General features: G+C 36.2%; 2 pseudogenes; both read left to right on the forward strand.

The window, feature by feature from the left end:
* The first annotated feature begins 88 nt into the window (after positions 1–88).
* Positions 89–2,762, forward strand: LOC131804994 (2-oxoisovalerate dehydrogenase subunit beta, mitochondrial-like; annotated as a pseudogene).
* A 403-nt stretch (positions 2,763–3,165) lies between these two features.
* On the forward strand, positions 3,166–6,110 carry LOC131804879 (2-oxoisovalerate dehydrogenase subunit beta, mitochondrial-like; annotated as a pseudogene).
* Positions 6,111–10,925: the final 4,815 nt, after the last annotated feature.

Consider the following 10,925-nt stretch of genomic DNA (forward strand, 5'->3'; position numbering starts at 1 on the left):
TTCGAATACAACATCCTGTTTTTATCTGGTGCTACCAATTTATCATTTTATGGAATCATTTTTATGGAATTACCTCTCCAAACAGTTATCATATGGTTATTGGAACCGGTAATGCAAGAAAATTGGTATTTTTATACCAGTACTTAAAAACTCAAAAATGGGCCCAATATGGGGTATTAAGATCTACATGCTACATTACAGCCTATATTCTTGCCAAAATCAAAATGGTATCACATGGGGGTTTGAGATTTTCTCCCCTGGAGTATGTACAACACCGACTACGCTATCCATTGTTTTTCAAAACATTGTAATTTTTGTAAGTCGCCAGCCTTCGGCCGGGGCTTGAGCGTTTCTACGCTTTTCTAAACTTTATAACTTTTGGAAATAACCGGAATTCGATTTTAAAGTCAATATCTTCCGAAATACAAAGCTTTCTTCTCTAATATATATCTATAAAGATTAATACATATTAGTGAAGAAAATCTAAATTTCATGATTTGCAACACTATCTTCGGAACTACAAGAGATATCAATACTTTTGGCAGCATTTTGGAAATGCCAGAGTGTAGACTACCATGCAGTATGCATGGGCTCATTTTCGATTTTTATGGGTTTTTCAAAAAGTTCCGGTACCAAAATACCAATTTTCTTGTATTACACCGGAACAGACTGAAACCAATCCATCATATGACCAGTTTTTTAGGACCGGATTTTGTATCCGAACTTCCAAAAAATTAATTTGCCGCAATCTGGTTAAAAAGATCTACACGTGGTAAAAATTTCAGGTCAATCCAAGCATAGCCCCTAAGCTCAACTTAAGCCGAATTCAGGCATATGTTAGCCCAACACGTCGGACAAAACGGACGTCAGACATTTGGTTCGCTGAGTACAGACAACGTTTTGGTGTTCAATTTCCCTATGCATTTCGCAGTAAATTCGAAATAGATACTAATATCCAAAAAAGGAAACAACCCTTGAAAGCCATCATCCACACTAAATTTGTCTTATAAACCGTTTAACCAACATCGAAACGCGTCTCATAGTAGTTCCTTTTTTTGTAAACTTCAGATAATTAAGCTCATTTCGGAAGAGAAACAAATAAATTCAATTTTATTTTGGTTTACAAAAAAAAAAAATAATAATAAATAATCTTAATAAAAATGCCGGCCGAAAATTTACAGTTTCTACAATTCACGCGCCATTTACAATAACCGGTCATACGATTTCTTGTGGGATAAGTATTTTCATAGATTCTCGCTTCAACCACCGAAGAGCGAACACGACAAACTAAAAATTAACTGTTGCGTGCTTCTGGATAGTTCTGGTAGCGTTTTTTTAAATTTCTTGAGAAAATCTACAGGCAGAAGGAAAAGTGCTTCGCTTTTTATACCCTCCACTATTCTATGGAGGGTATATTAACTTTGTCATTCCGTTTGTAACTCCTCGAAATATTCATAATAGACTCCACAAATTATATATATTCTGGCGTAAAATTTTAAGACGATCTAGCGATGTCCGTCTGTCTGTTGTAATCACGCTATCTTTCGAACGAATTGAGATAGAAGGCTAAATCTTTGCATACATGCATAGTTTACCAGTAGGCAGATAAAGTTCGTAAATGGTCGGTCTACGTTTTCGCATAGCCCCCATATAACGGTACCTCCTGATATTCGGTATTTTCACGATTTTAGGAACATTATTTATTTAAATGTTCGTATTTGAAGTTCGTAATGGGTACTACAGCCTATGACAACAATTTTTGTATTTTACGCAGGTCCAAGTCTTCGTATAGCCCCCAGATAACGGTACCTCCCGATATTCGGTATTTTGATGATTTCAGCAACATTATTCACCGGAATCGTTTAAATTTCGTACTGGAAGATCCTAGTGTTTTACTTTTTGGTAAGGATGTTGGCTTTGGTGGTGTTTTTAGATGTTCAACAAATCTTCGTGATAAGTATGGGAAAGATCGAGTTTTTAATATTCCTTTGTGCGAACAAGGCATAGCTGGGATTCGCTATCGGTGTTGCGACAGCAATAGCAGAAATACAATTCGCTGACTATATATTCCAAGCATTTGATCAAATTGAAAACGAGGCATCAAAGAATGGATCTTTAACATTCCGTGTGCCTTGTGGAGCTGTTTGTCATGGCGCACTTTATCATAGTCAAAGCCCTGAAGCCTATTTTGCACACACTCCTTCTTTAAAGGTTGTGGTTCCTCGAGGGCCAATCAAAGCGAAAGGATTGTTATTGGCTTGCATTAAAGATAAAAACCCGTGTATTTTTTTTCAGCCTAAAACTTTGTATCGAGCTGCTGTTGAGCAAGTGCCCGTTGGAAGTTATGTTTCCGAAATTGGACAAGCAGATATTTTACGTAAAGGTAGTGATATTACACTCATTGGTTGGGGTACGCAAGTTCACGTGTTGTTGGAGGTAATTGCTTTTCATAATTTCCATTGAATAAAATATATAAAACTTTCTTATGCAGGTTGCCGATTTGGCTAAAAAAGAGTTGAATGTAGATTGCGAGGTTATTGATTTGTGTCGTTGTTCTTCACGAAGCTCCGTTAACACAGGGCTTTGGTTCGGAAATTGCAGCCAATATCCAAGATAAGTGTTTCCTGCACTTAGAAGCTCCAGTTAAACGTGTAACAGGAAGGGATATACCAATCCATCATTTTCTTGTATTTTCTTGTATCCGAAATTCCAAAAAATTAATTTGCCGCAATCTGGTTAAAAAGATATACACGTGGTAAAAATTTCAGGTCAATTTATTATTTACAAATATATACTACGATGTTTATATAATTATATACGAATTATTTATTTTATTTTTAATTTATGGTCTGTTTCGGAGCTATGTTCGGACGACTTTGAATTTTTTATAATTGGTAGAGAGATAAATGATTACGGCAAAGTAATTTTTTATTCGACCCGAAAGTTCGGATGCAAAATCGTGTTCTTAACCGACTTATGCAATTAGAAAAGGAGCAAGTTGAGTTTAGGGGCTATGCTCGGATCATTTTGAAATTTTAGTATAGTATTTTTTTCATAGTGGAAATACCCGAAAGTTCGAATACAACATCCTGTTTTTATCTGGTGGTTATTGGAACCGGAAATGCAAGAAAATTAGTATTTTTATACCAGTACTTAAAAACTCAAAAATGGGCCCAATATGGGGTATTAAGATCTACATGCTACATTACAGCCTATATTCTTGCCAAAATCAAAATGGTATCACATGGGGGTTTGAGATTTTCTCCCCTGGAGTATGTCCAACACCGACTACGCGATCCATTGTTTTTCTAAACATTGTAATTTTTCTAAGTCGCCAGCCTTCGGCCGGGGCTTGAGTGTTTCTACGCTTCTCTAAACTTTATAACTTTTGGAAATAGCCGGAATTCGATTTTAAAGTCAATATCTTCCGAAATACAAAGCTTTCTTCTCTAATATATATCTATAAAGATTAATACATATTAGTGAAGAAAATCTAAATTTCATGATTTGCAACACTATCTTCGGAACTACAAGAGATATCAATACTTTTGGCAGCATTTTGGAAATGCCAGAGTGTAGACTACCATGCAGTATGCATGGGCTCATTTTCGATTTTTATGGGTTTTTCAAAAAGTTCCGGTACCAAAATACCAATTTTCTTGTATTACACCGGAACAGACTGAAACCAATCCATCATATGACCAGTTTTTAGGACCGGATTTTGTATCCGAACTTCCAAAAAATTAATTTGCCGCAATCTGGTTAAAAAGTTCTACACGTGGTAAAAATTTCAGGTCAATCCGAGCATAGCCCCTAAGCTCAACTTAAGCCGAATTCAGGCATATGTTAGCCCAACACGTCGGACAAAACGGACGTCAGACATTTGGTTCGCTGAGTACAGACAACGTGTTGGTGTTCAATTTCCCTATGCATTTCGCAGTAAATTCGAAATAGATACTAATATCCAAAAAAAGGAAACAACCCTTGAAAGCCATCATCCACACTAAATTTGTCTTATAAACCGTTTAACCAACATCGAAACGCGTCTCATAGTAGTTCCTTTTTTTGTAAACTTCAGATAATTTAGCTCATTTCGGAAGAGAAACAAATAAATTCAATTTTATTTTGGTTTACAAAAAAAAAATAATAATAATAAATAATCTTAATAAAAATGCCGGCCGAAAATTTACAGTTTCTACAATTCACGCGCCATTTACAATAACCGGTCATACGATTTCTTGTGGGATAAGTATTTTCATAGATTCTCGCTTCAACCACCGAAGAGCGAACACGACAAACTAAAAATTAACTGTTGCGCGCTTCTGGATAGTTCTGGTAGCGTTTTTTAAATTTCTTGAGAAAATCTACAGGCAGAAAGAAAAGTGCTTCGCTTTTCTACCCTCCACCATATTATGGAGGATATATTAACTTTGTCATTCCGTTTGTAACTCCTCGAAATATTCATAATAGACTCCGCAAAGTTTATATATTCTGGATCAGCGTAAAATTTTAAGACGATCTAGCGATGTCCGTCTGTCTGTCTGTCTATTGTAATCACGCTATCTTTCGAACGAATTGAGATAGAAGGCTAAATTTTTGCATACATGCATAGTTTACCAGTAGGCAGGTAAAGTTCGTAAATGGTCGGTCTACGTTTTCGCATGTCCCCCATATAACGGTACCTCCCGATATTCGGTATTTCCACGATTTTAGGGACATTATTTACCGGAATTATTTAAAAGTTCGTATTTGTAGTTCGTAATGGGTACTACAGCCTATGACAACAATTTTTGTATTTTACGCAGGTCCAAGTCTTCGTATAACCCCCAGATAACGGCACCTCCCGATATTCGGTATTTTGATGATTTCAGCAACATTATTCACCGGAATCGTTTAAATTTCGTACTGGAAGATCCTAGTGTTTTACTTTTTGGTAAGGATGTTGGCTTTGGTGGTGTTTTTAGATGTTCAATAAATCTTCGTGATAAGTATGGGAAAGATCGAGTTTTTAATATTCCTTTGTGCGAACAAGGCATAGCTGGGTTTCGCTATCGGTGTTGCGACAGCAATAGCGGAAATACAATTCGCTGACTATATATTCCAAGCATTTAATATTGTAAACGAAGCAGCAAAATATCGTTATCGAAGTGGAGGCATATTCGATTGTGGATCTTTAACATTCCGTGTGCCTTGTGGAGCTGTTTGTCATGGCGCACTTTATCATAGTCAAAGCCCTGAAGCCTATTTTGCACACACTCCTTGTTTAAAGGTTGTGGTTCCTCGAGGGCCAATCAAAGCGAAAGGATTGTTATTGGCTTGCATTAAAGATAAAAACCCGTGTATTTTTTTTCAGCCTAAAACTTTGTATCGAGCTGCTGTTGAGCAAGTGCCCGTTGGAAGTTATGTTTCCGAAATTGGACAAGCAGATATTTTACGTAAAGGTAGTGATATTACACTCATTGGTTGGGGTACGCAAGTTCACGTGTTGTTGGAGGTAATTGCTTTTCATAATTTCCATTGAATAAAATATATAAAACTTTCTTATGCAGGTTGCCGATTTGGCTAAAAAAGAGTTGAATGTAGATTGCGAGGTTATTGATTTGTGTCGTTGTTCTTCACGAAGCTCCGTTAACACAGGGCTTTGGTTCGGAAATTGCAGCCAATATCCAAGATAAGTGTTTCCTGCACTTAGAAGCTCCAGTTAAACGTGTAACAGGAAGGGATATACCAATCCATCATTTTCTTGTATTTTCTTGTATCCGAAATTCCAAAAAATTAATTTGCCGCAATCTGGTTAAAAAGATCTACACGTGGTAAAAATTTCAGGTCAATTTATTATTTACAAATATATACTACGATGTTTATATAATTATATACGAATTATTTATTTTATTTTTAATTTATGGTCTGTTTCGGAGCAAGTTGAGTTTATGGGCTATGTTCGGACGACTTTGAATTTTTTATAATTGGTAGAGAGATAAATGATTACGGCAAAGTAATTTTTTATTCGACCCGAAAGTTCGGATGCAAAATCGTGTTCTTAACCGACTTATGCAATTAGAAAAGGAGCAAGTTGAGTTTAGGGGCTATGCTCGGATCATTTTGAAATTTTAGTATAGTATTTTTTTCATAGTGGAAATACCCGAAAGTTCGAATACAACATCCTGTTTTTATCTGGTGGTTATTGGAACCGGAAATGCAAGAAAATTAGTATTTTTATACCAGTACTTAAAAACTCAAAAATGGGCCCAATATGGGGTATTAAGATCTACATGCTACATTACAGCCTATATTCTTGCCAAAATCAAAATGGTATCACATGGGGGTTTGAGATTTTCTCCCCTGGAGTATGTCCAACACCGACTACGCGATCCATTGTTTTTCTAAACATTGTAATTTTTCTAAGTCGCCAGCCTTCGGCCGGGGCTTGAGTGTTTCTACGCTTCTCTAAACTTTATAACTTTTGGAAATAGCCGGAATTCGATTTTAAAGTCAATATCTTCCGAAATACAAAGCTTTCTTCTCAAATATATATCTATAAAGATTAGATACATATTAGTGAAGAAAACCTAAATTTCATGATTTGCAAAACTATCTTCGGAACTACAAGAGATATCAATACTTTTGGCAGCATTTTGGAAATGCCAGAGTGTAGACTACCATGCAGTATGCATGGGCCCATTTTCGATTTTTATGAGTTTTTCAAAAAGTTCCGGTACAAAAATACCAATTTTCTTGTATTACACCGGAACAGACTGAAACCAATCCATCATATGACCAGTTTTATAGGACCGGATTTTGTATCCGAACTTCCAAAAAATTAATTTGCCGCAATCTGGTTAAAAAGATCTACACGTTTTTTTTAAATTTCTTGAGAAAATCTACAGGCAAAAGGAAAAGTGCTTCGCTTTTTATACCCTCCATCATTCTATGGAGGGTATATTAACTTTGTCATTCCGTTTGTAACTCCTCGAAATATTCATAATAGACCCCAAAAAATATAAAATATATCCAGAAGATCAGCGTAAAATTTTAAGACGACCTAGCGATGTCCCTCTGTCTGTCTATCTGTTGTAATCACGATATCTTTCGAACGAATTGAGATAGAAGGCTAAATTTTTGCATACATGGATAGTTTATCAGTAGGCAGGTAAAGTTCGTAAATGGTCGGTCTACGTTTTCGTATAACGGTACCTCCCGATATTCGGTATTTCCATGATTTTAGGGACATTATTTACCGGAATTATTTATAAGTTCGTATTTGAAGTTCGTAATGGGTACTACAGCCTATGAAAGCAATTTTTGTACGCAGGTCCAAGTCCTCGTGTAGCCCCCAGATAACGGTACCTCCCGATATTCGGTATTTTGATGATTTCAGCAACATTATTCACCGGAATCGTTTAAATTTCGTACTGGAAGATCCTAATGGGTACTACAACCTATTGCAAAAAATTTTCAGATTATCGTATAGCACCCATATAACTGTACCTCCCTATATTCGGTATTTTCATGATTTCAGCGACATTATTTACCGGAATTTTTTCGAATTTCGTAGTTGAAGTTCGTAACTTTCTGGAATTATCTCATCAAATCTCGCAAAAATTCATCATCATCTATAAGCTTTCAACATCCTACTCATTTGACATCAACATCACCATACTCTGATATTTCAAAATTTTAGAATTTGGTGTGATGGTTCTTTGAGAAAATGCTGGGGGATCCTCCACCGGATGAGGTAGAACAGATTGGTGTAAGGAATTCGGATGGTGGAAAGATGGCAGGTAAGAGGGTTTGTAGTGGTGAGAGGATGTCTGGCAAGACCAAGGAAAGGAAAGTGGAAACGCGTGTAGAGTGACACAGATTTATTAAAAAATGCCGAAGGTTGTGATGTGGTTAATACCCCAATGTTTGAGAATAATGTGAATTTTAAAATGACAAATATGGTTAAATTTAGCAATAAAAAACGGATGGTAATGGTGATTTTGAATTGTTGTATAATGACTCTCATCCTGGCCCATACATGGTCTATTTTGATGAAGTCCCAAAGAATTCGGCGAAACAATCATTTAGTCTATTCGCTTTTTCGCGTAATATTGCTTTTTTGATGTTAGAGGTGTAATCTGTGTTACAAAGATTGGCTATGGTAGGGGGGAGTAGTATTTAAAACTGCTAAAGCTGCCAACGTCTTCGTCGCGGATGAAGGAATTTTAAATGTGGGTCATCAAACCAAAATTTTTGCGCACTTTATCTCTAGGTGGGGAATTATTTACCCTGTTTAGGAGGCCGTTACTGAGGATGAAATGAGACAATACTTTTAAAGCGAAGTGCCTATACTTAAAATACAGAGAGTTTAGAAGCAGTTTAGAAGGTGCTAGAAGCACAACCATTTTGTCAAGCATTGTAAGCAACCAAAGAAAACTTGTGGTTCATGTTTCACTATTCACGAAGAAGGGACTCCCTGTAACACAGGCCCAATTATGTGCTCTAATTGCGAGGGTGATCACAAACCAGAAGAAGAGCTCACAATTTCGTATAGCGAAGTGAAAACAAAATACCCCCATATCTGTAAAATTGGTTTCTATCTTTCAGACGAGGAACTCAATGGTCAATTTCCAGCCCTTCTAAACCTTGCCAAACAACAATAATGAATCCGCTAGTTATTTTCATAAAATTAAATCTGATGCTAAAGTTGCAAAAGTTAATAAAAATAGAATCCGAAAATGCTCGATTGGCACAGCAATATTATCGTGAGACACTAGCGGAAAGCGAAACCTACGTAGTACCGAATGGCTACACGATTAGTTTCTCTAAAATTCATAAAACCTCTGAATTCACTGATATGTTGAGTTCTACATATACCAAATTTTGCTTATAGTGAACAATTAAATATCATTAACAGAATTAGAAAAGAAATAAACAGCAGTCGTGCACAAATGTATCTTGAATCGTTGACAGGAAAGTAATTTTGATTATCCTCTGATTTTATTTTAATGAAAGTACTACAATTTAATATAAAAAGTTTGAGTAATAACAAGTAAAAAAGCAGTAAGTTCGGCCGGGTCGAACTTTGAATAACCTTCTCCATTTAGAACGAATTTGGAAATTTTCGAAAAAGATAACATGCGCACAAAAATTCTGCTAACACCTTAAAAATACCGAATATAGCCGTTATATTAGGGTCTGTACGACGTGCACCTATGCAATATGGTAATGACATTGCTTGTCACAAGCCATTACCATATTCAAATTCGAAACTTGAAGTAAACGGTGAATAATGTAGCTAAAATCATCAAAATACCGTACATAGGAAGGTACCGTTATATCAGAGCTATACGAAGACCGGGACCTGCATAGACAATTTTCTGTCACAGACTGTAGTTCCCATTACGAACCCTAAATACGTAATTTGAAACTACTACGGTGAATAATGACGCTAAAATCATCAAATCACCGAATATTGCGAGGTACCGTTGTAGGGGGGATATACGAAGACGTGGACCTGCACAGACAATCTCCTGACATAGGCTGTAGCATCCATTACGAACATAAAATACCAAATTTAAAAGAATTCTGGTGAATAATGTCGCTAAATTCATCAAAGTACCGAATATCGGGAAGTACCGTTATATAGGGTGTCCTGTCCTGGGGACCTCTATCATTTGGGGGCAGATCTACCACACTGACGGCTGGCTAGCTGACAAATTTTTGCACCGGCGACAGCTCAGTCTATGGGGCCGCAGTTCTTGTCAATGTGCTAGAACTTGGAAGAGTGGACAAAAAACTAAAAATTATTGCTAGGGGGTGACAAAAAAATTACAACGAATTATATAGCTTTTATAATAGGTTTGAATAACCGGTTAATTTGGCACGGTTTTGTAATGCACCATGCCTGGAGAAATTCCCACCCCACCAAGGTACCCCTGTTCTCCTATTCTATTTCCTGGAATACCCCATACTTCCCCCTACCTGTTTAGGACCTACGTTTTCTTACCTTGTGTCTAGTATATTTCCATATTGAAATCAAGAATTTTTAAATATCGTTATAAAATTTATTCATTTTAAAGTATTCAAAAAAAAAACAATATGTTTTTTCATCCTCTTTAAATACAATTCATGATAAGGAAAATATATAAATTGTGCTGTTAAAAAAATACAATAAAATATTTCTTATTTCTTTTCAGGTCTCGATGGCACCAGGAAAATTCTTTCTTCCCCTTTTGAGCTAGAGGAGTCTGTGGAAGTGGCGTACATCGGGTATCAACCTTTTCCCAAATAAACGAGTATGTCTTCGTACGTTTAAAGTAGTTGCACTATAATTATATTCACGCTTATTATTATTTTATTTTTGCTTGTTTATGTTAAATATAATTGTTTTTTCTTTTTCAGGTAAAAAGGGCGAACAAAAGAATAACCAACACTAAATTTGTCGCCGATAAGGGCAACAGTAGGGATGCTAGGGTGGCCTAACCCTGAATGGAGCTCGATTCGGAGTTCTGTACCTATTCCGATAATACGGTAAGTAAAACTAACTTTAAATCCTTTTGTTTAGCCTTTTCCAATAATTTCTCTTTCTTTTCGTATGCGGAATCTAATTAATTGGCTTGTCGTCCGTCTGTCTGTCCGAGTATGATGTAAGATTGTCTATTAGGATCGAGAATAATACCCATGCATGCCAGTCTGGTCATGCATAAACACAGCACCTCCCACGGTGGATTAAACGGTGTTGAGTGGACTCCCGGTGTGGCCTCCAGTCGTTGTTGGTGTTGCGTTTTCTTCGCTTTCTTTAGAGTTTTTAAAGTCTTTATGTATTTGTATTAATTTTGATATTTTAAGCAGTGTTTATTTCATAGTTTTTTTTTTTTTGTATTTCAGTTTTTCTTACAGCTTTGCTTTCGCTTTAATTTTTTTTAAAGCACTATTTTTGT

The sequence above is a fragment of the Musca domestica genome, unplaced genomic scaffold (genome assembly GCF_030504385.1).
Source record: "Musca domestica strain aabys unplaced genomic scaffold, Musca_domestica.polishedcontigs.V.1.1 5, whole genome shotgun sequence".
Taxonomy (NCBI): Eukaryota; Metazoa; Arthropoda; class Insecta; order Diptera; family Muscidae; genus Musca; species Musca domestica.